The sequence below is a fragment of the Lolium perenne genome, chromosome 2 (assembly GCF_019359855.2).
Source record: "Lolium perenne isolate Kyuss_39 chromosome 2, Kyuss_2.0, whole genome shotgun sequence".
NCBI classification, from domain to species: Eukaryota; Viridiplantae; Streptophyta; class Magnoliopsida; order Poales; family Poaceae; genus Lolium; species Lolium perenne.
The window spans coordinates 245,966,640-245,992,896 of NC_067245.2; the positions used below are offsets into that span (position 1 = coordinate 245,966,640).

At 48.9% G+C, this 26,257-nt stretch overlaps 1 pseudogene; it reads left to right on the forward strand.

Moving 5' to 3' along the window:
* Positions 1–369: 369 nt before the first annotated feature.
* On the forward strand, positions 370–26,257 carry LOC127335493 (uncharacterized; annotated as a pseudogene).

Genomic DNA, 26,257 nt, shown 5'->3' on the forward strand with positions numbered 1-26,257 from the left:
CTTCGTCGCCGACGACGAGCGCCCGGGCTCGCTGCATCTGCGGGAGGATGGCTGTCACTGCTGCCGTGGATCGTCGACGTGATCTACGGCACGCGCGGCAACATGTACCTCCACATCAGCTGGGAGAAGTTCGCGCGCTACCATCGCCTCGAAGCCGGCTTCATGCTCGTGTTCTCCTATTTCGGCGACAGAGATGCGAGCGTCAAGGTGTTCGACGAGACGCGTTGTCAGCAGGCGGCAGAGCGGCCCCGCCAATCCTGCGACCCCCAACTCCCATCCCGCTGGCCTGACGACGGCGACGACGCATCTGGCCGCCGATGGCGAGGACCATTTCCATCTCCGTCGGCAGTTAGGGCGTTGCAGCCTTCTTCTCCGTCGCTGGTGATGGCGCCGCACCCTATAAAATCCGAGGTGCGATTTTTTTCTTCTACAAATCGAGTTGAAAGTGATGGATTTTATATTGGCCGAGAGCTTCTTAAATTCAGGTTGAAACTTGGGGAATCCTGGCTCCACGCGTGCGCATCGTAGAAACCCTCAGCCCTTGAAGAGGTCAATATTAGGATTTAGGACAAGTTTTGTTTTAGATTTTATTGATCCCCTGGCCTCTGAAGTTTGCGCCGAGTTTCAGTACACAGCCCACACGCATTCTGAATCATATAAATAAGTAGAAATATAGTACTAAAATACGGTACTTGAGATGTTCAGAAGTACTGCATAGTGCACTTATATAAACCCTTATTTTGAACTATACGGCATCACATCATCAAGGTTTACTGTTGCAAAGCTCGTGGTGTTCCGAACAAAGTGTATAAGCGACAAGGGATGGGGATATACCATGCATACATGGCTTAGTTTGCTTAAAACAAATTAGACTGGCCGGCAGTACCGTAGTAGTAGAATATATTTGTGAAGGAGTTAAAGCTGCCAATGTAAGCATGAAAAGTAAACGGTGGATGCTCTGTAACGCCAACTCAGTCTCCGAGCTACTTAATTACTCGCCGAAGTGTGAACGGCAACACTCATCTCCACTGAAGTCAACAAGATGTGGCTGGGTGAGGTGCACTGCTTCTTCTCTTCTTCATGGATACTTTCCTCAACTTTCATTTACCTTACTTCGCTTCTCTCAGATCTTGTTATAAACCCTTATTTTGAACTATACAGCATCACATCATCAAGGTTTACTGTTGCAAAGCTCGTGGTGTTCCAAACAAAGTGTGCAAGCGACATGGGATGGGGATATACCATGCATACATGGCTGAGTTTTCTTAAAACAAATTAGGCTGGCCGGCAGTACCGTAGTAGAATATACTAGTATTTGTGAAGGAGTCAAAGCTGTCAATATAAGCATGAAAATTAAACGGTGGATGGTCTGTAACGCCAACTCAGTCTCTGAGCTACTTAATTACTCGCTGAAGTGTGAACGACAACACTCATCTCCACTGAAGTCAATAAGATGTGGCTGGGTGAGGTGCACTGCTTCTTCTCTTCTTCATGAATACTTTCCTCAACTTTCATTTACCTTACTTTGCTTCTCTCAGATCTTGTTATAAACCCTTATTTTGAACTATACGGCATCACATCATCAAGGTTTACTGTTGCAAAGCTCGTGGTGTTCCAAACAAAGTGTACAAGCGACATGGGATGGGGATATACCATGCATACATGGCTGAGTTTTCTTAAAACAAATTAGGCTGGCCGGCAGTACCGTAGTAGAATATACTAGTATTTGTGAAGGAGTCAAAGCTGTCAATGTAAGCATGAAAATTAAATGGTGGATGATCTGTAACGCCAACTCAGTCTCTGAGCTACTTAATTACTTGCTGAAGTGTGAACGACAACACTCATCTCCACTGAAGTCAACAATATGTGGCTGGGTGAGGTGCACTGCTTCTTGTCTTCTTCATGGATACTTTCCTCAACTTTCATTTACCTTACTTCGCTTCTTCCAGATCTTGTTATAAGCGAATCATGCAGAGTTAAACTCCAATTTTGCCATACAAAGCAGTGAGCCACAAAGATATGCCATGGAACTCTCTGTGCTCATAGTATTGGCGTTGTTGCTATTGTCTTATGGAGCTGGGAGCAGTGTTTGCACTGTCCTCCTTGGGAACGATACAGATATGCTGTCGCTCCTTGATTTCAAGCGCGCCATCACCGACGACCCGAAAGGAGCCTTAAGCTCATGGAACACCAGTACCCACTTCTGCAACTGGCAGGGCGTGAAGTGCAGCCTCACACAACCTGATCGTGTTGAGGCGCTGGACCTACCTGAGCAGAGTTTGGTTGGGCAAATCTCTCCTTCCCTTGGAAACATGTCATATCTTGCTTCTCTTAACCTCTCTGGAAGTAAGTTCTCTGGTCAGATTCCTTATCTTGGCCGCCTGCAAGAGCTGATGTTTCTTGACCTGAGTTACAACTCACTGCATGGGAGTATTCCAGTGATACTCACAAACTGCTCCAGCTTAAGGGTGTTGGACCTCTCAAGGAACTTCTTGGTGGGTGAAATCCCTGCAGAAATAGCCCTTCTCTCCAATCTGACACGTTTGTGGCTTCCCTACAATGGTCTTACCGGGGTCATCCCACCAGGCCTTGGTAATATCACTTCTCTAGAACATATTATTCTGATGTATAACCACCTTGAGGGAACCATTCCTGATGAGTTTGGGAAATTATCCAAGATGTCAAACTTACTCCTTGGTGAAAACAAGCTATCGGGTAGAATCCCAGAGGCTGTCTTTAATCTTTCTCTGCTGAATCAAATAGCCTTGGAGTTGAATATGTTAGTTGGCTCTCTACCATCTAACATGGGTGATGCTCTCCCTAACCTTCAACTTCTTTTCTTGGGCGGTAACATGCTGGATGGTCTTATCCCAGACTCATTAGGCAATGCATCTGAGCTACAGCACATATCCTTGGCATATAATAGTGGGTTTAGAGGACAAATCCCACCTTCTCTTGGTAAACTTCAGAAGCTCAATAGGCTAGGTCTCGATGGAAATAGTCTTGAAGCAAATGACAGTCGGAGCTGGGAATTCCTGGACGCATTGAGCAACTGTACTCTTCTAGAGATGCTTTCAATCTATGGAAATCGGCTACAAGGAGTCTTGCCAAATTCTGTCGGCAACCTTTCTTCTAATCTTGACAATCTCGTGTTTGCTAGAAACATGCTATATGGATTAGTTCCATCAAGCATAGGAAACCTCCATAGACTAACTAAACTAGGACTAGAAGACAACAATTTTACTGGTCCGATTGATGGGTGGATTGCAAATCTTGCTAGTTTACAAGGGTTGTATCTTCAACAGAACAACTTTACAGGGCAGATTCCAAGTTCAATTGGCAATAACTCCCGGTTGTCGGAACTGGTCCTAGCAAATAACCAGTTCCACGGTCCCATACCATCAAGTTTTGAGAACCTTCAGCAACTATCATTATTAGACCTCAGTTATAACAATCTTCAAAACCATATACCATAAGAGATTTTTAGAGTAGGCACAATTATTCAATGTGCATTATCCCACAACAGTCTAGAAGGCCAAATTCTGTACATCAGTAATCTTCAACAACTCAACTATCTAGATCTTTCATCCAACAAACTTACCGGGGAAATTCCTCCTACTTTGCGCACATGCCAGCAATTGCAAGCCGTCAAAATGGGCTGGAACATTCTGTCAGGAAGCATTCCCATATCTCTGGGCAGTCTTAGCAGCTTGATTGTGCTCAACCTTTCACATAACAACCTCTCAGGCTCTATCCCAATTGTTCTAAGCGAACTTCAACTTCTCACCCAGTTGGATCTGTCTGACAATCATCTTGAAGGAGAAGTACCAATAAATGGAGTATTCAAAAATACGTCAGCCATTTCGCTTAAAGGCAATCTGAGGCTTTGTGGAGGTGTAGTGGATCTACATATGCCTTCATGCCCCACTGTTTCAGAGAAGATCTAGATGGCAACACTATTTGGTCATAGTATTGGTCCCCGTATTAGGCATCATATCACTCATATTGCTGGTCTATTTTACCTTCTTCAGAAAGAGAATGTTAAGGATGCAGTTATCATTGCCTTCTTCCGATGAACGATTCTTTAAAGTTTCTTATAAGGATCTAGCACAAGCTACAGAAAACTTTGCACAGTCTAATTTGATTGGGAGAGGAAGCTGCGATTTAGTGTACAGAGGAAGGCTAACCCAAGATCACATGATTGTGGCCGTGAAAGTTTTTGACCTTGACATGCAAGGTGCGGATAAGAGTTTCGTCTCAGAATGTAAAGCGCTGAGAAACATTCGGCACCGGAATCTTCTTTCAATTCTGACCGCATGCTCAACAGTTGATAATCGAGGAAATGATTTCAAAGCTCTAGTGTACGAGTTCATGCCCAATGGCAACTTGGATACTTGGCTGCACCTGACAGGAGATAGAAATGCCCAAAATCAACTAGACCTATCTCGAAGAATGAAAATAGCTGTTGATATGGCTGATGCATTGCAATACATACACCATGACAGTGAGAGCCCTATTATTCACTGTGATTTGAAGCCCAGCAATATCCTCCTAGATTACGATATGACAGCTCATTTGGGAGACTTTGGCATTGCAAGGTTCTACATGAAATCCAAGTCAGCACCTGTTGGGGATTCGAGTTCAATTGGTACAATAACTATGAAGGGGACTATTAGATATATTGCTCCAGGTAACAAATATGTTTCTTCTTGCAAATTTTCTTTTGCGGTACCGAAATGGGTATTTATGTGAACAATAACTTTTTTTCGCGGGCACGCGAAAAGCGTGCCAAATCTTTATAGAAGGGAGCAACAACAATTACAAGAGACCGAAGGGGGATGCGAACATCTGCCCTTGGCCGACCCACTCACACACCACCCACACAACACACCTACTCTCGCGTCATGACTCTCCGCTCTCCTCCCCTCGCAGCCCCCCAGAGGCTGAACTCCTCAAGCACCCTATCTATGATCTGCGCCGTGGAGAACTGTCTGTCCAAGTTCCCAAACACTCGGGCATTCCTCTGCTTCTAGAGCGTCCAAGCAATCAGCAGAACCAGCGTGTCGAAGCCTTTCCTATCCTCCCTCCGAAGCCTCTTCCTTGCCTCCGTCCACCATCTCTCTAGGTCGGTGCTACCTTGCGGCTCCAGTAACTGTGAGCCCAGTCTTCTGAGACACCCAAACCAAACCATCTTGGCGTACGGACACTGTGTCAGAATATGGTCGACATTATCCTCCTCTTGGAGGCATGTGGCGCAGGCATCTGGGTGGTCCTGCAGCCCATGTCGAGCCCTCCTGTCCGACGTCCACAGCCTCCTTCTTAGCGCTAGCCATCCGAAGATTTTGCACTTAAGGGGGGCAAAGGACTTCCAGATCGGCTTAGCCATGCTCCAAGGCAGCCTCCCCACGCAGAGCATGTTGTATGTCGCTTTTGTGGAATATCTGTCCGACGCCGATCCTTTCCAAGTAATGACATCCGGACTATTCTCCTGACGTGGCACCTTTCCTATCTCTTCCCAGAGCACAGTACATTGCATCCATCCATCAATGGACAGCTCTCCCACCACATCAGAAAGCCAAGCATCCTCGTACAAAGCATCACGCACCTTCCTCATGTTCTTCCTTCTAGTTGGGACCAGCGCAGCCACGTCTGGCGCAATTTCCTCCGCATTCCTCCCATTTATCCATCGGTCTCTCCAGAATAAGATCGTATCCCCATCACCCACAACAAATTTTGCCAAGCTCTGGAACACCTCATTAGCTTCCGGGTCCTTGATGGCGGGCAGCCCTTGCCACGGCCTTGCGGGGTCCGTACGACGCAACCAACACCACCTCACTCTGAGAGCTAACCCTTGTGTAAGGGTATATTGCCCCTATGTGTGGTTTTGGTAATCAATGACAACCCCTATGGACTAATGTTTTCATTGAGTTTATATGAAGGAATATTCCATAGGTACTACTTGCTCTCCATGTGTTGGATTCAAGTATGGATGCCATGAAGATAAAGATATACCTTGTGTATTGGCATCAAGATCATCAGTATGAAGATATATATGTGATATGATCAAGAAGAAGAAATGAAGATGGAGTTCTTATGTGGAACTCAATATTAGCCATGCTCTATCTTAAGTGAGTATGAGAAGATACAAGGTTGAGTTGGGCAAGTTCAAGATGAGCATCTTGAGTGGATCACATGCTTGAAGCTTGCCGTCCATTTGGTGATAGTGGACATGTGAAGATGTGCATCAATGAAGCTTTCCCATCATAGTGTATGGGGGAGCATTTATGAGTATACGCGAAGCGACAATGATCAAGTGATGGGATGCGCAAGGCAAAGGTATGACCTTGATAGGTTTTCCTTTTACCGGTCTCGAGGTGGTTGATGGGAGACCGGATTATAGGATAGATAGCCGCACTATTAAGAGGGGCTTTCGATTGAGTAACTCGATCACATCGTCTTAGGGAGCTCAATCCTTTGCATACTTTGCATATCCTTATTGCTTCTTGGTGTTTCTCTGTGTGAGGTTCTTGAGCTTGTTGCTAGCTTTACAACAAGCCCAAGTTCATCGAAAACGGAATCCGCATGCATCTTCTATTGCGTTTTCGAGTTTGGACGTCTTCACCGGTTCTTGACGGTGGGAGACTTCCTCTCTAAAATCATCTAAAAATGTTCTGTGAGGAGTCTCCATATTTCCAGTTTTTGTTGGGGTTCTATTCGTCGTTATCTTTCCAACAAAATTGGTTTCATGCAAATCGGAGTTCGGGAGCATTTGTTATTAAAGAAAAAGAAAAAGGGGAAAAGAATAAAAAGGAAAAAGAAAAAGGGGGGAGGGGCTGCCGGTCGGCCGGCCGGTCTGGCTGGCCACGCGCTGAGCCCACCCGGTCGTGACCGGCCCGGGCACCGGTGCCATCCGGACCGTGTCCGGTGGCCTTTTGGCCCGCGGCCGGTCTCGGGCCCGTCGCCTCCGGCCTGCCGGAGCCTCCTCCGGCCCGACCGGGCGCCCGGTGGGCCGCCTCTGCTCGCGCCGCCCACGCGCCCACGCGCCCCGCGCCTACCTGCTGGCCACGCGCGCGCTGCTGCCGCCCGGCTGCTGGGCCGGCCCGACCGGGCTGCCGACCGGACGCCTCAGCACCAAATCCGGTCGGCCGGCCTGGCAGCCGGCTGGGCCGTTTTCTGGCTAGTTTTTTTGCCCGTTTTTCTTGTCTTTTCCCCCCCAACAGTTTTATTTGCTCCTAGCTATAAATAGGCTTCTTCCACCTTGAGCCAAACTAGTTCTTCCCATTCTCTCACCTCCATTGTTGCTATTTGAAGAACTTGCTCTCCCCCTTGATTCCTCCAACCATTCTTGCTCATATTTGAGGGTTTGAGAGAGGAGATCTAGATCTACACTTCCACCAAACCATTTCTTCTCTAAGTGAGGGAATCTCTTGGGATCTAGATCTTGGAGTCTTTGGTTGACTTTCCCCCTTGTTCTTCCTCTCCAATCTCATCCTAGCATTCGTTGCTTTGGTGGGATTTGAGTGTGAAGGACTTGAACACCTCCGGTGTTCTTGCTTTGCATCATTGCATAGTGTTGAGCTCTCCACCACGATTTGTTCGAGTGAGAGACCGTGAGCTTGTTACTCTTGGAGGGTGACCTCCTAGTTGGCTTGGTGATTGGTGCTCCGGTGATCTCTTCAAGAAGATTGTGAAGAGGCCCGGGCTTCTCCTTCGTGGAGCTTGTGAAGTGGTTGTCGAGCTTGCCATCTCCGGAGCGGAGGAAAAGCTAACCATAAGGAAAGGGCCATTATCCTTCGTGGGTGTGGTTCGGAGAATAGGGTGAGCCTTCGTGGCGCGGGGAATCCTTCGTGGGACCTCCACTCCTCCAAACGTGACGTACCTTGTTGCAAAGCAAGGGAACACGGGAATACATCCTCGTCTCCGTGTGTCTCGGTTATTTCTATACCCGAGCTCTCTTTCCTTGTGATAGCCATCGTGCTTGAAGTACATATATCTTGCTATCACTTGTGCTACATATATCTTGTGCCTATCTTGCTTAGCTCTAGTTGCTATTGTTACACTTAGTTGAGCTTAGCATATTTAGGGTTTGTGCTTGTAAACTAAACGATAGTTTAATTCCGCATTCATACAAGATAAATCCGCAAGAGTTTGTAATTGCCTATTCACCCCCCCCCCCCCCCTCTAGGCGACATCTCGATCTTTCACCTTGCAACCTCAGGTCCTTTACTCCGAGACCTCCAAGCTGAATGGGCTTGCATATGGTGTCCCAAGCTACCATGCATTGCCCACCATTCACCTCCTTCTTGCCGGCCCAGAAAAAAGCTCTCATCCACTTTACCAACTCCTCATGCACCCAAGCTGGGGCCTCTGCGACCATGAGCTGGTGTATTGGCCGCGCGCCAATCACTGATTTAATGAGAATAAGCCTCCCAGATTTCTGGATCATGCCTCTTTGCCATGCCGGTACACAGTGTATAACCTGGTCAATCAGCGGTTGCCATTCCGCTTTAGTCAGGGGCCTCAAAGCTAGCTGCATGCCAAGGTATTTGATGTGGAAACCCCACCACCTCGCAACCCAGCGTCTCCGCCACCCTCTCAGCATCCCCCTCCAGCTCTTTGATCAGCGTGGCTGAAGTCTTTCTATAGTTAACACGCAGCCCGGATGCCTCTCCAAACACCTGGAGAATAGCCTTAGTTGCTTCCAGTTCTGTGCTTAGCGGTTTACAGAATATGACCACATCATCTGCATAAATCGAGACTCTTTGCAGCTCCGAAATCCCTGCAAGCTTGGAGAAGAGATTCCCCTCTACCGCCTTCTTGATGACTGCCGTCAAAACCTCCATCGCCGCTACAAACAACATAGGCGAGGTGGGATCCCCTTGCCTAAGTCCCCTCACGTGTACAAATCTCTCTCCAGGCACTCCATTGACCAGCACTCTAGTGTTCGCCGTGTTCAACAACAGCGCGACCCACTTTAGGAACCTGTTCCCAAACCCCATGCGCCGAAGCACCTCAAACAGGAAACTCCAGGATATAGAATCGAAGGCTCTAGTGAGGTCCAGCTTGAGGAGCACTCCTGATTGCCTCTGCTGGTTTATCTTCCGTGCCACTTGTCTCACGAGGATGAAGTTATCATGTAGGGCCCGTCCCCTGACAAAAGCTGACTGGTTGGTGCTCACCACCTCCCCCAGTCTCCTACGGAGCCTGTTGGCCATCACTTTGGAGAACAGCTTTGCAAAGCTATGCACCAGACTAATAGGGCGGAAGTCCTTAATCTCAATGGCATCCGACTTCTTGGGGATCAAAGTGATCAGGGCTCTGTTCAGGCGTGCAAAGCCACGGCCATCTCCCACGCAGAGTTTGAACAAGCCGGCAAGGATATCCCTCTTGATGATGGGCCATGCTCTCTGATAGAAGGCTCCTGTGAACCCGTCTGGTCCTGGCGCCCGGTCCGGGGGCAGGTCCTTGACTACCCCCCAGATCTCCTCCTCCGTGAACATGGCGTCTAGGTCGTGCAACTCAGCCATGGGGATATCAAGCTCCTCCAAGTTTATAGAGTGTTCTCTCGGCTGTGCTCTCCCAAGCAGCTGAAAATATGCCTCCGTAAAAGCCTCCACTTTCAGCTTTTTATCCGTCACAAGCTCATCTCCGACCCTCACCGCAGCAATGTGATTCTTGACTCTTCTCCCATTAGCCACTGGAAACAATGATGTGTTGGCGTCCCCCTCCTTGAGCCAACGGATTCTTGATCTTTGTCTCGCCATAGTCCGCTCTAAAGACGCAAGGCCGAGCACAGATTGTTTGAGCATTCTCCTTAACCAAAGCTCTCTGGGAGTCAAAACTCGCCTTTCCTGGGCCACATCAAGGCGTAAAATGAGGGTGTTGGCGATCGCAATGTTCAGCTTTACATTCCCCACTCTCTTTTGCCCCCAGGACTGCAGATGCTCAGCTGCATTCCTGAAAAGCGTATCCAGCCTCCGAAAGGGGTCTACAATGGCTGGGTCACAAACCCAAGCTTCCTTAACCGCCTCATCGAACCCCTCTAACTTGAGCCAAAAGCTCTCAAATTTGAATCTTCTTATAGGCCGAAACGCCGCATTGAGAGCCAGGTGGAGCGGCGCATGGTCCGAGACCGAAGATGAAAGGCCTTGAAGGACCGAATCAAAGTGCTGCAGATCCCAATCCACCGAGACCAGCACCCTATCTATGCGTGTAAGGGTGGCTCTATCTCTCTCATTGCTCCAAGTGTAAGTCCGGCCATGCATGTATAGGTCCTTGAGCTCATGCTCATGCACAAAATCCCGGAAACGCCGCAGCATGTTTCTGTCAATGTTCTCGTTGTTCTTCTCTGAGGCATTTAGGATCATGTTGAAATCTCCCGCCACCATCCACGGCCCAGGACAAAGCGTCCTCCTCTCCGTCAGCTCCTGTAGGAACATGATTTTCTCCTCGACCAGCTGGGGCCCATAAACGGTGGTAAGCCACCATCTGGAATCATCTCTCGTCGTAACCTCCCCTGTTATGGCGTAGGTACCAAAACTCACATGGTTAATCTGGACCACTGAGGTGTCCCAAGCCATCACCACCCCTCCTCTAGTCTCATCCGCCGGCAAAACACAAAGCCATCAAAAGACGGTCCCAAGCACTGTGAGATGTAATACTCATCAACCTCCGCAACCTTCGATTCCGAAATACACACAATACTCACATGCATGCTAGCAATGAACTCCCTAATGGCACTCCTTTTTGCTGGATCATTCGTGCCTCGAACGTTCCAGAAAAGCATCTCTAGATTACAATCCATAGAAAAAACTACAGAAAACTCCAATCCAAAACGCACCTAATGCGCCGCTACTGCCACTCTGCAGCCCTCCTGCTGGTCGAAGCTCGTGGGCACCATCTTGCCGAAGATAGACGCCATGACCCTCACGTGTCGCTCACCTAGCGGCGAATCGAAGATCTCGTTGAAGCTCGCAAGGTGCTCCTCCTCCACTGACAACTCCTCAGGGCAGATGCCCAGCGCTCGCAGTAACACCGTCTCTGCCGTCGAGGCCTTGGACGCCTTCTTCCCTCTCTCCTGAGCCGCCAGCGCTGTGCTCCTGGTCAAACGTCTGGGCGTGAATGGCTGTGCCTCAGCACAGAGGCCAGACGAACTCTCCACCTCTCAAAGCAGCGGTGGTGCCAACTTCTTGAGGATAGAGGAACAGAACATCCTAATACGACAGAGGGCAAGCTTCTCGTGCTGCAACTTCCGTCTCTCCGTATCCAGACTCCCAGCTGAAAGAACATCTCTCACATTATGTTTTGTGTGTTTGATGTCAATATATATGTTACACTAATGTTTGTTTAAGTGGTACAGAGATTACATAGATATTTATTCATGTGTGTTGGATTTGATCGTCTGTCAAAAAGATTCAGAAAAAGTTGGCCAGGCCGGATAATCCGGGCCGGATATTGTTGAAATATCCGGCCCCCTGGTTTTGGCTAAGTCTTCGAGGAAATGCGGCTCTGTATGGGGGCCGGACATTTGCCTGGATAATGTCCCGGTATTGTACCAGGGCCGGATTATCCGGGCCGGATATTTTGGAAATATCCGACCCCCCCATTTTTGGCTAAGAACTGGAAGAAATGCTTCTCTGGCTATGGGCCGGACATTTGGCCGGACAATGTCACACTTTTGCCCCGAAGACCGGATTATCCGGGGGGGGCGGATTATCCGGCCCTTACTTAGGCCGGATTATCCGGCCCCCTGGAAACAGCAACGGCTCCTTTTTGAGAGGGGGTATAAATACCCCCCTTCTTCCTCCTTGGTTGCTTGCTCAATCATTGCACAAGAATTCTGCCAAGCCACCTCCATTAGAACCACCTCAAGAAAGTCAAGATTCACAAGATCTCCTTCCTCCCCCAACCAAATCTCTTGATCTTTGGAGATTCGAAGGAGAAGACACCGATCTACATCCTCACCGAAGCGTTCTTCATTTCCCCCTCTCTTGTTTGAGGGATCTCATGCTAGTGTTCCTATTTGGTTCCCTAGTTGATTTGTGTTGATGTATTGTTGTTGATTGTTGTGTTGTAACAGATTTGGGAGCCTCCAATTAGGTTGTGGATGTGTGCCCCAAGAACCTTGTAAAGGCCCGGTTTCCGCCTCGAGGAAATCCCTTAGTGGAAGTGGGCTAGGCCTTCGTGGCGTTGCTCACCGGAGATCTGAGTGAAGCCTTCGTGGATGTTGGTTTGGCTTTCATAGCAACCACACTCCTCCAAACGTAGACGTACCTTCTTGCAAAGGAAGGGAACTACGGGAATCATCTCCGTGTCATCGCGTGCTCCACTCTCGGTTACCTCTATCCTATTCTTTCTCTATATCTTGCTTAGTTGTTATCCTTGTCATATAGGTAAATTCACTTAGTTGCATATCTAGAGAATTTACCTTTTGTGTCAAGCCTAAATTGAAAAAGAACTAAAAATTGGTTTGCACCTATTCACCCCCCCCCCCCCTCTAGGTGCGGCATACGATCCTTTCAATTGGTATCAGAGCCTCGGCTCTTATTTCGGGCTTAACCGCCTAAGAGTATGCCGGACGAGGAGTCCTCGGAAGGGGCCGCCAAGATGGTCTCCGTGGAAGACTTCAATTCGTTGAAGTCCTCCGTGGAAGCCCAAATGGAAAGCATGAAAAAGATGATTGCCGAGCTTTTGGCTCCGGCCCTTCCCAAGGCTCCTAGTGTAGAGGTAAAAGACACGGGTGTGTTAGATGAGGGAGAGGCTTCGGACTTACCCTCATCTACCAAACCCGTGGAAGGTGATAACTTGAACACTACCAAATCCCCCATTGCATCTCCCAAGGGAACTAGTGAAAGTGAGAGCTACAATCGAGTACCTCCACCTTTCCAATCACCTGATATACCGGTTCCCCATCCTCATTTGAACATTCGGGGCGACCCACCTAAGTTTTCTATTGAAAATTTCGATACTTGGCGATTTGAGTTCCGCTCTCATGTTTGTAGTGCCTCCAATGAATTATGGAGAATCATCATGGAGGGCTTCAAGCCATACAACCCCGACAAGTTGACTAGAAGAGAAGCGGTTGATAGTCAACTCAACGTCACCGCCTTGTACATGATTCAAACTAGTGTGGGGACAAAGGAATTGCATCGTGTCCGGAACTACACCACCGCCAAGGAAGCTTGGGAGGGTTTGATCTCGAGTTGCATTGGAAGTGAGAGCACAAGGAGGAACAAGTATAATGCTCTCAAGAATAAAGCCGAAGGGTTCATGAGGCTACCGGATGAAGATCATGAAGACATGTATGGAAGACTTCTCACCGTTGCCGATGCCTTCCGGCTTGTTGGTACCACCCACATCAATGATTCTTGGATCAAGGAGAAGTACATTGAATGCATGATGCCATTTGTACCCATTGATGTCAAGACTCTTGTGGGAAGGGAATGCTATTCCTCTCTCACCTCTCAACAAGTCGTGCACGAGTTGCAAGCTCTCAAGGTGCTTGAGGAAACCTCTCATGATTCTCGCAATCGTGCTATTGGGATGGCAAAAGGTTCCAACCTTGCCTTGGTGGTCAACTCCGTTGAAGAAGTGGTTCCTCAAGAATCTTATAGAGCATCTTGGAGTATGACCTATCCGGAAGATTTGCAATGCCACTACCATGATCACATGGCCTTCCATGCAAAATCCTTTTGGGTTGATCCCTCCAAGGCCAAGGAAGACAACATCAAGAGGAACAACAAAAATGGGTTCACTAGCTTTGGTCCAAAGACAAGATCATGCTACAATTGTGATGACAAGCACCACTTCATTGCCGAATGCCCCTATGAGAATAGAGAGCTTCATAATGGGAGGCTCATTCCCAAGGACAAGAGCAAAGACTCAAAGGGCAAATATTCAAAGCCCCTCAACAAGAAGTTCTACAACAACAAGACCAAGAAGGGCAAGAGGCCCTCAAGAGTTGTGCTAGTAACAAGGGAAGAATATTCTACCGTGAAGTTGAAAGTTCTAGTGGTGATGAAGATGAAGAAAGCTCAAAGGAATTAGCCGCCATCGTCACCACCAACACACCCTCTTAATCTCTCTTTGAATCTCCCAATGAGAACCCTCAAATCAAGAATGCACATTGCTTCATGGCAAGGTCCTCCTTGGACACACCTATTGTGCTATCAACTCAAGAAGAGTATACCTCCGGAGATGATGATGTTGATGATGAAGAAGATGCAACCTCTAATGGATTGGTCGCTCTTGCCTCCCTCTCCACCAACTCTTCATCACCAAGTGAATCCCCCAATGAGGTCATTCATGTGGAGGAAGAAAGTTGCCTTATGGCTAAATCCTCCGAGGTATCATCCCCTATCCCCTCTATGCCTAACTTATCTAGTGATCTAGGGGTTGATGATGCTAGTCTAAAAGTGAAACAAGAAATGCTAGAGTTTGATGATTTCATTCTTAACCTACAAGGTAACACTAAGAAGCATGTTTCTAGCCTCATGGTTCGTATAGCTCAACAAAGTGATATGCTTGAGAAAAAGGGTCAAATAGAGAGAGAAGACTCTCTTGAAATCCATGCTCTAAAAAATGCTCTTGAGGAAAGTCAAGAAACTATAGCCTCTCTTGAGGAGAGGCTAGAAACTCTTGAAGAGCCTCAAGATAAAATTAACAAGCTCACTAAAGCTAGAGATCTTGCTAGGGCTAAGTCCAAAGTGCTTAAAAAGGAAAAGGCCCAATTTGAGGTTGATCATGAGAAACTTGTGAAAAATCTAGATGAACTAGACAAAGCTCACAAAGCTTTGAAGAGTGAATTCACTCTCTTATCCAAGTCTTATGAGCAACTTCAAATTAGGCTTGCCTCTTATGATGTGCCTAGCTCCTCTACTCCTTCATGTGATCATGCAAATGTTATTGAGGAAAATGCTAGGTTGAAAGATGAACTTGCTAGGACCTCCTCTCCCCAAAGTAAACTTTCTTTGGATGATCTTTTGAGTAAGCAAAGATCAAACAATGGGAAGGAGGGACTTGGTTTTAATTCCAAGGCTAAAAAGGCAAACAAGAAAATGTCAATGCCCGAACATGAGAAAGCTAATGGTGAACCCCGAAAGGGCAACACCATTAATGATGATGGTGCGGGAATAGATAATCCTCACTATGTTCTCTTTAAAGATTATTATGGTGATGTTTATGCTAAGTATGTTGGTCCATATGATGGTTATGTTGCTTGGTCTATTTGGGTCCCAAAGACCCTTGTTGCTAACAAAAGAGGACCCATTGAAAAATGGGTACCTAAATCCAAGAATTGATCTCATGTAGGACTATGCCGCCGGAGGTTCAAAATGGGTACTTGATAGTGGATGTACAAGTCATATGACCGGCGGCAAGAACCTCGTCAAGGAGTTGAGACCTAACATAAATGATATCACCATCTCCTTTGGCGATAATTCTACATCCGAGGTATTGGGTTTTGGCAAGGTTGTGGTTGCACACAACATTACTCTTGTGGATGTCATGCTTGTCAAAACCCTTGGTTACAATTTGCTTTCCGTTTCCACCCTTGGCAAGATGGGTTTCGCCGTCTTTATTGATAATGATATTGTGGTCCTCTTGTGGAGCAAGACTCTAAAAGTCGCATTCGTTGGGTATCGCGAACACAACTTGTATGTGGTGGACTTTTCGGGGACCACCACGTCAAGTGCGATGTGCCTATTCGGAAAGGCGGACGTGGGTTGGTTGTGGCATCGCCGCCTAGCCCATGTCAACATGAGAACTTTGCAAAGTCTTCACAAGGGGAACCATATTGTGGGACTAATGGAAAATGTGTCTTTTGCCAAAGATCGTGTTTGTAGGGCTTGTGTTGAAGGCAAAATGCATGACTCTCCGCATCCAAGCAAGACCATCATCTCTTCCAAGAGGATCTTGGAGCTCCTTCATGTGGATCTCTTTGGTCCCGTTACTCATGCAAGTCTTGGTGCGAAGAAACATTGCTTGGTGATTGTCGATGACTACTCAAGATACACTTGGGTTTATTTTCTCAAGACGAAAGATGAGACTCAACAAGTATTCATTGATTTTGCTACCGAGGTGCAACGCCAACACAACCTTCTCATTATGGCAATAAGAAGTGACAACGGCTCCGAGTTCAAGAACTACACACTCAATGATTTTCTTAGTGATGAGGGGATTCGTCATCAATATTCCGCTGCTTACACCCCTCAACAAAATGGTGTTGCGGAGAGGAAGAACCGGACTCTTATGGATATGGCAAGGTCTATGATGGCGGAGTATAAATCCCGCTATAACTTTTGGGCCGAAGCCATCTCCACCGCTTGTCACTCCTCCAACCGGCTCTATCTCCGCAAGGGCTTGAACAAGACTCCATATGAAATACTCACCGGGAACAAGCCTAATATCTCATACTTCAAGGTGTTCGGGTGTAAGTGTTTCTACAAAATCAAAGGGGTTCGTTTGTCTAAATTTGCTCCTAAAGCTTTGGAGGGTATATTTGTTGGTTACGGTCTTTGAATCTCACACTTATAGAATCTTTGATGTATCCTCCGGGATTATCATTGAATCTTGTAGTGTGAAGTTCGAAGAAAATGATGGCTCCCAAGTGGGGCAAGTTGATGTTTGTGCAGGTGATGAAATACCTCAAGATGCCATAGTAAGAATGGGTGTGGGATTTTTCCGCCCCATTGAGGGACACGGTGTGGCGTCTCGGGAAGGACTATGCTCTACCACGGTGGAGCCCTCATCTTCTCAACATCAACAAACCCCATCAAGTGAAGCAAATGATGCACCAACCCAAGAACAAGAACAAAACCCTCCCCCTTGTGTGCAAGATCAAGGACAAGATCAAGGACAAGATCAACCACGGATTCATGATGGATCCGATGAATATCCTTTCAACATTCTTCTCTCACCGGATAATGTCCAAGATCAAGCACATGAGGATGAGCAACCTCAAGTAATTGAGGAAGCTCAAATTGAAGGTCAAGACGGGGACCCAAATGATCAAGTTGATCAAGTGACACCTCCAAGGCCAAGAAGAACCAAGGAGGAGATCGAGGCCCGTCGTTTGGCAAGAAGAGATAGGACCCTTGAAATTCGTGGACACACTCATGATAAGGTCCTCGGTGATGTTCGAGCAAAAGTCTCCACAAGAAGGCAATTGGCTAACTTTAGCAATCATCATGCCTATATCTCCGTAGTGGAACCCAAGAAAGTGTTTGAAGCCCTTGAAGATTCGGATTGGGTGGAAGCTATGCATGAGGAACTCAACAACTTCAAGCGCAACAAAGTGTGGACCTTAGTAGAGAAGCCAAAGGAGTGCCGCAATGTTATAGGCACTAAATGGATATTCAAGAACAAGCAAGATGAGTTTGGAAATATTGTGAGGAACAAGGCAAGATTGGTGGCTCAAGGTTTCTCTCAAGTTGAAGGGATTGACTTTGGAGAGACCTATGCTCCCGTGGCTCGTCTTGAGTCCATCCGTATCCTTCTTGCTTATGCATCGCATCATAACTTTAAGTTACAACAAATGGATGTGAAAAGTGCTTTTCTTAATGGTCCTTTGCATGAAGAGGTGTATGTTAAGCAACCCCCGGGGTTCGAGGATCTCAACTTTCCTAACCATGTCTACAAGCTTGATAAAGCACTTTATGGTCTCAAACAAGCTCCTAGAGCTTGGTATGAGCACCTTAAGGAATTGTTGGTAGACCGTGGGTTTGATGTTGGGCTAATCGACCCCACTCTTTTTACTAAGAGGGTCAATGGGGAGCTTTTTGTTTGCCAATTATATGTTGATGATATTATATTTGGCTCTACTAACAAAGCTTTCAATGATGAATTCTCAAAGCTTATGACCGATAGGTTTGAGATGTCTATGATGGGAGAGATGAAGTTTTTCCTTGGTTTTGAGATCAAGCAATTGAGAGAAGGAACCTTCATCAATCAAGCAAAATATCTCCAAGACATGCTCAAGAGGTTCAAGATGACCGAGATGAAAGGTGTTGCCACTCCTATGGTTACCAAATGTCATCTTGCACTTGATCCCAATGGTAAAGAGGTGGATCAAAAGGTATATCGCTCCATGATTGGATCCTTGCTTTACCTTTGTGCATCTAGACCGGACATAGTGTTGAGTGTAGGTGTGTGTGCAAGGTATCAAGCTTCTCCTAAGGAGAGCCACATGATAGCTCTCAAAAGGATCTTTCGATATTTGGTTGATACTCCAAGATATGGTATTTGGTACCCCAAAGGCTCAAGTTTTATTCTCAATGGGTACACCGATGCGGATTGGGCGGGTGACAAGGATGATAGGAAATCAACTTCCGGGGCTTGCCAATTCCTTGGTAGGTCCTTGGTGTGTTGGTCTTCTAAGAAGCAAAATTGCATATCTCTCTCCACCGCCGAAGCCGAATATGTTGCCGCCGCAAGTGGATGCACTCAATTGTTATGGATGAGGCAAACTTTAAAGGAATACGGTGTCATTTGTGACAAAGTGCCTCTGTTATGTGACAATGAAAGTGCCATCAAGATTGCCTATAATCCGGTGCAACATTCAAGAACGAAGCATATTGAGATCCGGAATCATTTCATTAGGGATCATGTTGCCCGTGGTGATATTGAGCTTATCTATGTTCCTACCAAAGATCAACTTGCCGATATATTCACGAAGCCTCTTGATGAAGCAAGGTTCACTTATTTGAGGAATGAGCTAAATATCATCGATTCAAGGAGTATAGCTTGACCATCTTGCAAACACACCTTCGTCTCAAAACTTTATTTGGTTTAGATGTGGGCATGGAAATAGGGGGAGTGCGGTTTAAATTATTGAGCTATCCCTTCCCCCATAATGCCAACATTAAAGATTTCATTCTCGTTAAATCATATGTTGATATGTGAGCTTAAATGATGAGTATTGGTTTGGACCCAAGATATATCTTCGCGGTGCCATACCACAACACTCATATATGGTGGCCTAGGCCACCACACTCTTCTTCGTGAAGAGTTGGAGTTGTTTGGTTTTTCATTGGATTTTATTGACATCTCCATGTTCTTATGGGAAATCACTCTAGTTTGGCCTTATTTGCTCATATCTTGCAAACTTGAGTGATCATGTACCATTAACAGTTTGTATCTTCTAAAACCTAAGCCTACCCTCTCCTATAAGCCATTTCCATCTTGCTCATTTGTCATGTTTGGTAAAAACTTGGAGTTTGAGGTTTCTCGGTCGGATGATCTAGGGTGCTCCATCTTATTGGTAAATTTGCACCTTATATGTGACGTGATACTTTATTACATCATATATGGGTGTTGCAAATAACCAACGAAAGATGGGCCGGATTCCCGGTGATTCTGGAATTTTTCAGAACCCCGGATAATCCGGCCCCAGGCGACCCCGGAATATCCGGCCCGGCCGGATTATCCGCCCTAAGATAGGGCCGGATTATCCGGCCTGGGCAGATCTTGAAAGGGTTGAGTCGAGGGCGCAGGGGGCAAAACGGTTCAGACCTTCCCCCCCACGCGCCTCTCTCCTCTTTCTCCTCTCAAGGCCGCCGGATCTCCTCCTCCTCACCGGAGACGCTCCGTCCGCCCCCTCTCGGAGTTCTTGGGTGGATCGGGTGCATCTCCTCCCTAGCTACCTTCTCCTCCAAGCGGTTTCCACAATGGATGTGGGTATGATTCACAATCTCTAACCCTAGATGTTGTGTTTTATATGTGCTATTTTCTTGGTGGAATTGGTGTCTAGTTGTTCCAAATCACGAGTAGTGTACTCCTCTTGCATGCTATGAGGCCGATCTAGTCTTAGACAAGTTTTTGATTGGAAATCTGCACATCTCGCAGGGCCGGATTATCCGCCCCCCGAGCAGGCCGGATTATCCGGCCGGGCCGGATTATCCGCCCCCAGGGGACACCGGATTATCCGGCCTGGAGCTTCAACGCCGCTGCAGTTTTGCTTCAATCTATCATGTCTAGACTTGTACCAACTTATAGCATGCTTCTCGAGTATTTTACTATATCTTACATGACTTATGAGCATTACCTTCTCTTTGCTTCCCGCCTTTGCTTCTCACAGGTGGTGCTTCTCGGGGTGGTCGGAGACGCCAAAGGCATGACCGATCTAGTGACGAATTTGCACCCAATGCACCTCGCAAGTCCGTCACCTCAAGGAGGAAGAACAAGGAAGTGAGGGAGAACTACAAGACCATGGATCCAGTGTCTTATTCTGCTATTCGCTTGAAGAACTGGTATGAAGATGTTCCAAGGGATGAAGAGATAGAGGGCAGGAGGTTCTGGTGCATGGAGCAAGTGTTCATCTACAAGGACATCTATGAGCCTATGAAGAATCTGAGACCCATGCAAGCTATCAATGTGGACATCCTGGCTGAGAACAACCACTTTGAAGATGCTATCTGGGTTGCTGGAAGAATGGGCTTGAAAGATATCATGAAGATTCAATGTGACTATAGCCCAGAGTTGGTGAAGCAATTCTTTGCCACTTTGGCAATCATGACCGATGAGGAACGCACTATGGAATGGATGTCTGGCTCCACTCACTGCACTGCCACTCTGCGCCGCTTTGCTGGTATTCTTGGAGTTCCTATTGATGAGGGTCGTCGTCTTCATGGACCACAACAGACTGACAAGAATGCTCTTGCGAATCTCTATACCTCAGCAGGAAGGATTGGTTATACTAAGGGGCTGCTCCTCATATACAGTCAGTTGCTCCGGTTCTTTCGGGCAACCATTTGCCCAAGTGGTGGTAATAATGATGCTATCCGGGGAGTCCTTGTGGATCTTATGCACCTCAGCTTTAAGTGTGCTCGTGATGGTAATGAGGAGCGGGACTACACTCTTGATATCATGGACTTTATCTTCCATGAGATCCGTGATGCCATGGTCTCCCGGACCACCATACCTTATGCCCCCTACATCCAGCTTCTCATCAACAACTACGTGTACGTGAGTGAAGATTTGAGTGGGTATCCGTTGGTGAAGCACCATGTCAAGAAGGCCTACAAGCTTAAGCCGGTCTCTTTTGTACGCACCTGACTCTTTCATGCATGATGCTTGTTCTAGTGGTGTTGCTCCTGCTCGTCATCCTGATGTCCCGGCTATGAGGAAGGAAGTGACTCGGCTTAGTTGGTTTCAGCGTCACATCCTGTGCATGAACATTGAGATTCACAAGGAGAACTATGCAGCTAGCCGTGAGCGTTCTGAGATCAAGCATACTCAGGCGGTTATTCTACACAAGCTTAGTGGTGATCAAGGTCCCCCGCCTCAGCCTCCAGCTCACCAGGGTTACAGTGGATGGCACTCTGCACAGGTTCCATGGAGTGATCTTGATGATTGCCTTCACAGGTCCAACACCTCTCGTCGTTCTCCGGATGCTCCTGACACTGAGGAAGAAGAAGAAGAAGAAGAGGCCCAAGAGTCCGATGATGATTATGCCTCCGAGTGATTCCCATGGGACGTGTAGCATCGCGCTTGTCCCCTTTTTGGCGTCTCGATGCCAAAGGGGGAGAAGTGTTCTATTAGGATTCTCGGGGATTTGCATGGTTTGGGCACAAGCATATGCGTTTATCATTCTTATATTGCTTGTGTTCCCGCTTATTTGAACTATTTGGTTTGTTTGTGTGCCGTTCAAAACTATGTGCTATGTGGTGTGAGACATTGGTATGGTTTTCGGATTTCTATTAGTTGAGATCAAGGATATTACATTATGTGTGATGCTATATCTCCGTATTATATATCTACACATGGGTATGACTTCTTACATCCTATCTCAACTTCATATGTGTCAATGTCTTTTGTTAGAGCTCATGTTGGATATTACTTGTGTTGAGGCACCATACTCTTATGTGTTGTGTATTTGTATTCAAATGCAAATTACTTATATGCACACATGTAGGGGGAGTGCCTCTATGTTTTGCCATCATGCTTGTCTCTATAGTGATTCTCTTGCAAATCCGTATATTGTCATCAAACACCAAAAAGGGGGAGATTGAAAGAACATCTCTCACATTATGTTTTGTGTGTTTGATGTCAATATATATGTTACACTAATGTTTGTTTAAGTGGTACAGAGATTACATAGATATTTATTCATGTGTGTTGGATTTGATCGTCTGTCAAAAAGATTCAGAAAAAGTTGGCCAGGCCGGATAATCCGGGCCGGATATTGTTGAAATATCCGGCCCCCTGGTTTTGGCTAAGTCTTCGAGGAAATGCGGCTCTGTATGGGGGCCGGACATTTGCCCGGATAATGTCCCGGTATTGTACCAGGGCCGGATTATCCGGGCCGGATATTTTGGAAATATCCGGCCCCCCCATTTTTGGCTAAGGACTGGAAGAAATGCTTCTCTGGCTATGGACCGGACATTTGGCCGGACAATGTCACACTTTTGCCCCGAAGACCGGATTATCCGGGGGGGGGGGGGGGGCGGATTATCCGGCCCTTACTTAGGCCGGATTATCCGGCCCCTAAAACAAAGACAACGGCTCCTTTTTGAGAGGGGGTATAAATACCCCCCTTCTTCCTCCTTGGTTGCTTGCTCAATCATTGCACAAGAATTCTGCCAAGCCACCTCCATTAGAGCCACCTCAAGAAAGTCAAGATTCACAAGATCTCCTTCCTCCCCCAACCAAATCTCTTGATCTTTGGAGATTCGAAGGAGAAGACACCGATCTACATCCTCACCGAAGCGTTCTTCATTTCCCCCTCTCTTGTTTGAGGGATCTCATGCTAGTGTTCCTATTTGGTTCCCTAGTTGATTTGTGTTGATGTATTGTTGTTGATTGTTGTGTTGTAACAGATTTGGGAGCCTCCAATTAGGTTGTGGATGTGTGCCCCAAGAACCTTGTAAAGGCCTGGTTTCCGCCTCGAGGAAATCCCTTAGTGGAAGTGGGCTAGGCCTTCGTGGCGTTGCTCACCGGAGATCTGAGTGAAGCCTTCGTGGCTGTTGGTTTGGCTTTCGTAGCAACCACACTCCTCCAAACGTAGACGTACCTTCTTGCAAAGGAAGGGAACTACGGGAATCATCTCCGTGTCATCGCGTGCTCCACTCTCGGTTACCTCTATCCTATTCTTTCTCTATATCTTGCTTAGTTGTTATCCTTGTCATATAGGTAAATTCACTTAGTTGCATATCTAGAGAATTTACCTTTTGTGTCAAGCCTAAATTGAAAAAGAACTAAAAATTGGTTTGCACCTATTCACCCCCCCCCCCCTCTAGGTGCAGCATACGATCCTTTCACCAGCATCCTCTGGTGAAGACTCCTCCAGAACAGGCTCCTTCCTTGTGCGGCGTGGTACCAACTGGAAGTCGCTATTTGGCCCCGTATATGACATGCATGGGGAGCCACTAGGGTCACTCAACGAGCACTCCAAACAATCTCCAGACATCCTCGCATCTGAGCCCTCCTCCAACTCCAAGGCCCTCTCATGCCCACTCACAGAGATCTGGATGTATTCCCCCTCCTCATATCCAGCCACGGAAGAGCTCAGAGACGTGGCAGAGGTTGTTACCAGTGGCGTGTCAGCACTCATCATATGTGGCGTATCGCAGCGCTGAAAGCCTCGAGCACCCCTATGCGATGAGACCTCCTCCAGAGCCAACTCGCCAGCTCCCTTGGGCTCCAACTTGGACCCATCAGGCGGCCCAGCAGAGACTTCCTGGCACAGCCCAACCAGTACAGGCCCAACTTCCCTCTCCAGGCCCCCGCGGGACCCACCCTTTGCACGAGAGGAAGCCTCCAGACGCGGCCGACCGCGAACCTCCTCGGGATCCGCTGCGACAGAGGCCAGGGTCTCCAAATGCGGCCGACCATGGTCCACCTCGGGATCCGCTGCAACAGGGGGCAGGGTCTCCAGGGCATCCTGCCAAAGCGGTGCATGCGCTGCAGGCTCTGTCCACATCTCCGGCCCCACACTTGGCACGATCTCCGCGCGTGGCGCCACCTCCTGAGCAACGGGCACCTCCTCAGCACCCGATGGCGCAGCAACGTTCGATCCAACGGCTCCCTGCGCATGCAGCTCTGACCCTTGACTCTCCCTTTCCAACTGCGCCCCGACAGAACGGACAGAGGGTGACACCGGCACGCTCCAGGACTGGCCAGTTTGAACCGCCCAGGGACCAGTTGAGGCCAAAGGAGGTAGGCCCCACGAACGTCCTTCCACCTCTGGCGTGCCACCAGCTGTCCGAAGCTGCCTGTTGGAGGCAAAGGACGTGGCCCCACCTCGCTGGTCCGCGACTCCTCTCTTCCAAGGAAGCGTTCTTCCCCGGCGACGACCAAACTCGCCGCCGCCGCCACCATTGCCGTCCTGCGGCCCAGCTCCCTGATGCCCCGCGCGATCGCCACCAAGAGCTCCACGAACACCGGAATCCTCAGAGAGAACCTCCTCGACAGCAACCAGGTGGATAAGCACGCGGTATTGCAGCGTCTGAATGACCTAGGCCTCGTTAGACACTGCCGCGGGCGGCGCCTGCGTCCCCACTGCCTCCGGGAGCTCCCTCGCCGGCGGCAGCGGCCTCTCCAACTCACGCACCGGCTCAGGGACAGCGAGCATGCGCGCCACCGGAATGGCGTCCACCTCAGACGTCCAAGCTGTCAACTTGAAGAGCGACAGGTCCTCACGCGAGCGTGTCTCCGGCGCCACCTCCTCAACGGCGCACGACTTGCCGAGCAGGTCCTCCACCACGCCCACGTCCCACGCATGCGGCGGGATACCCTCCAGGACCAAGAACCCCCTAGTCCTCAGCGGAACCTGCCTAGCCTGGGCTTGACGGTTCCAGGGCCGGAAAACGAGGGGGGCACCGGCGACGAGCACGGACGGGAGGCCCGCAACATGCCTCCGCAACTCAGCAGACTCCAGCACCACCAGGAAATCCTCGGGCGCGTGCAAGTGCACAGAGAACGCGGATGCCGGGATCCTGCGCCACCTCAGGGCCGCCGCCACTTGCTCCGTAGAGACCGCCGGCCTCCGTCCTCCGACAGAGGCCACCATGGCGAAGCGGAGCCTCCGCTCCAAATCACACATGGCTGCGGTCCTTCTCACGACGCACAACGCCGGCGCCTCATGCACACGCGAATCCACCGGCGGCGCCTCCGGCTCCACACACAACGGCGGCCACGCCCCCAAGGGAGGGAGGCTCAGGAGAAGGGGAGCGACAGGCGCGACCGAGGCCGGCAGAGGAGGAGGTGGGGGTGGAACAGGCGCCGGTGGTGGCGTTGGCGGCCGCGGGGGTGACACCGGTGCAGCCGCGCGTGCAGTTCCCTGCCAGGGCCCCTCCGGGCACCGACAGGCTCATCCCGAGCCGGCGAGCGGCGGCGCGCGAGCTTGGCCAGCGCCAAGGTGCGGAGCTCCTCCTCAGAAGACGGGCTACGGGGTCGCTTGCACTCCCTCGCCGGATGACCCCGGAGCCAGCAACGGACACAGACCTCCTCATTGGTGCAGTCTCGCTTCCGATGGCCTGGCTCGTAGCATCGGAAGCAGAGCCCTTCCATCTCCGGCGCGACCGCGCCCCGGCCCGCCACAGTGTCGTTTCTCGCCTCCACGCGACGGCGCCACATCGATTTCTTCGAAGGTCTTGGTTGCTCCCACCGGAGCCGATCTTGCACACGACCACGCACCGCCGCCGGGGCCGGCTCCGCAACCGCCGCACGCGGAGCATCGACGCTGTGCCCCGACGAAGACGATGAGATACCCAGGCCTGACACATGGTCGTTCCGAGCCGATGAAACCGACTCCGGGCTCGCCGGCTCCACCCACCTCTGGGAGAAACCTGGGGGGCGCGAAGCGGAAGACTCCATGGCAGCGCCGGAAAGGAGGGGAAGGGAGGGAGGAAGGGCGCCGGCGAAGGGCCGGCGCGGCGGCGGGGAAGCTCTTACCTGGCTCTGCTCTCACCTACCTCGCAGTTTGATTATGGGGCTGTGAACAATAACTTATGTTGCACATTTTACCCGGTGTTCAGAGTACGCCGGAGGTAGCTACCTATCAACATCTGGAGACGTGTACAGCTTCGGGATAGTACTTCTGGAGATGCTAACAGGAAAAAGGCCAACCGATCCTATGTTCTGCGACGGGCTTAGTATCGTCAACTTCGTCAGAAGGGAACTTTCCCGATCAGGTACTTGGTATCCTTGACGCTTATCTCGTGGAGGAATGCCAGGACTGTTCTCGAGCTAACCTGGAAGAAGAAAACGAAGTCCACCTTTGCCTGATGTCACTGCTGAAAGTGGCTCTTTCTTGCGCAAG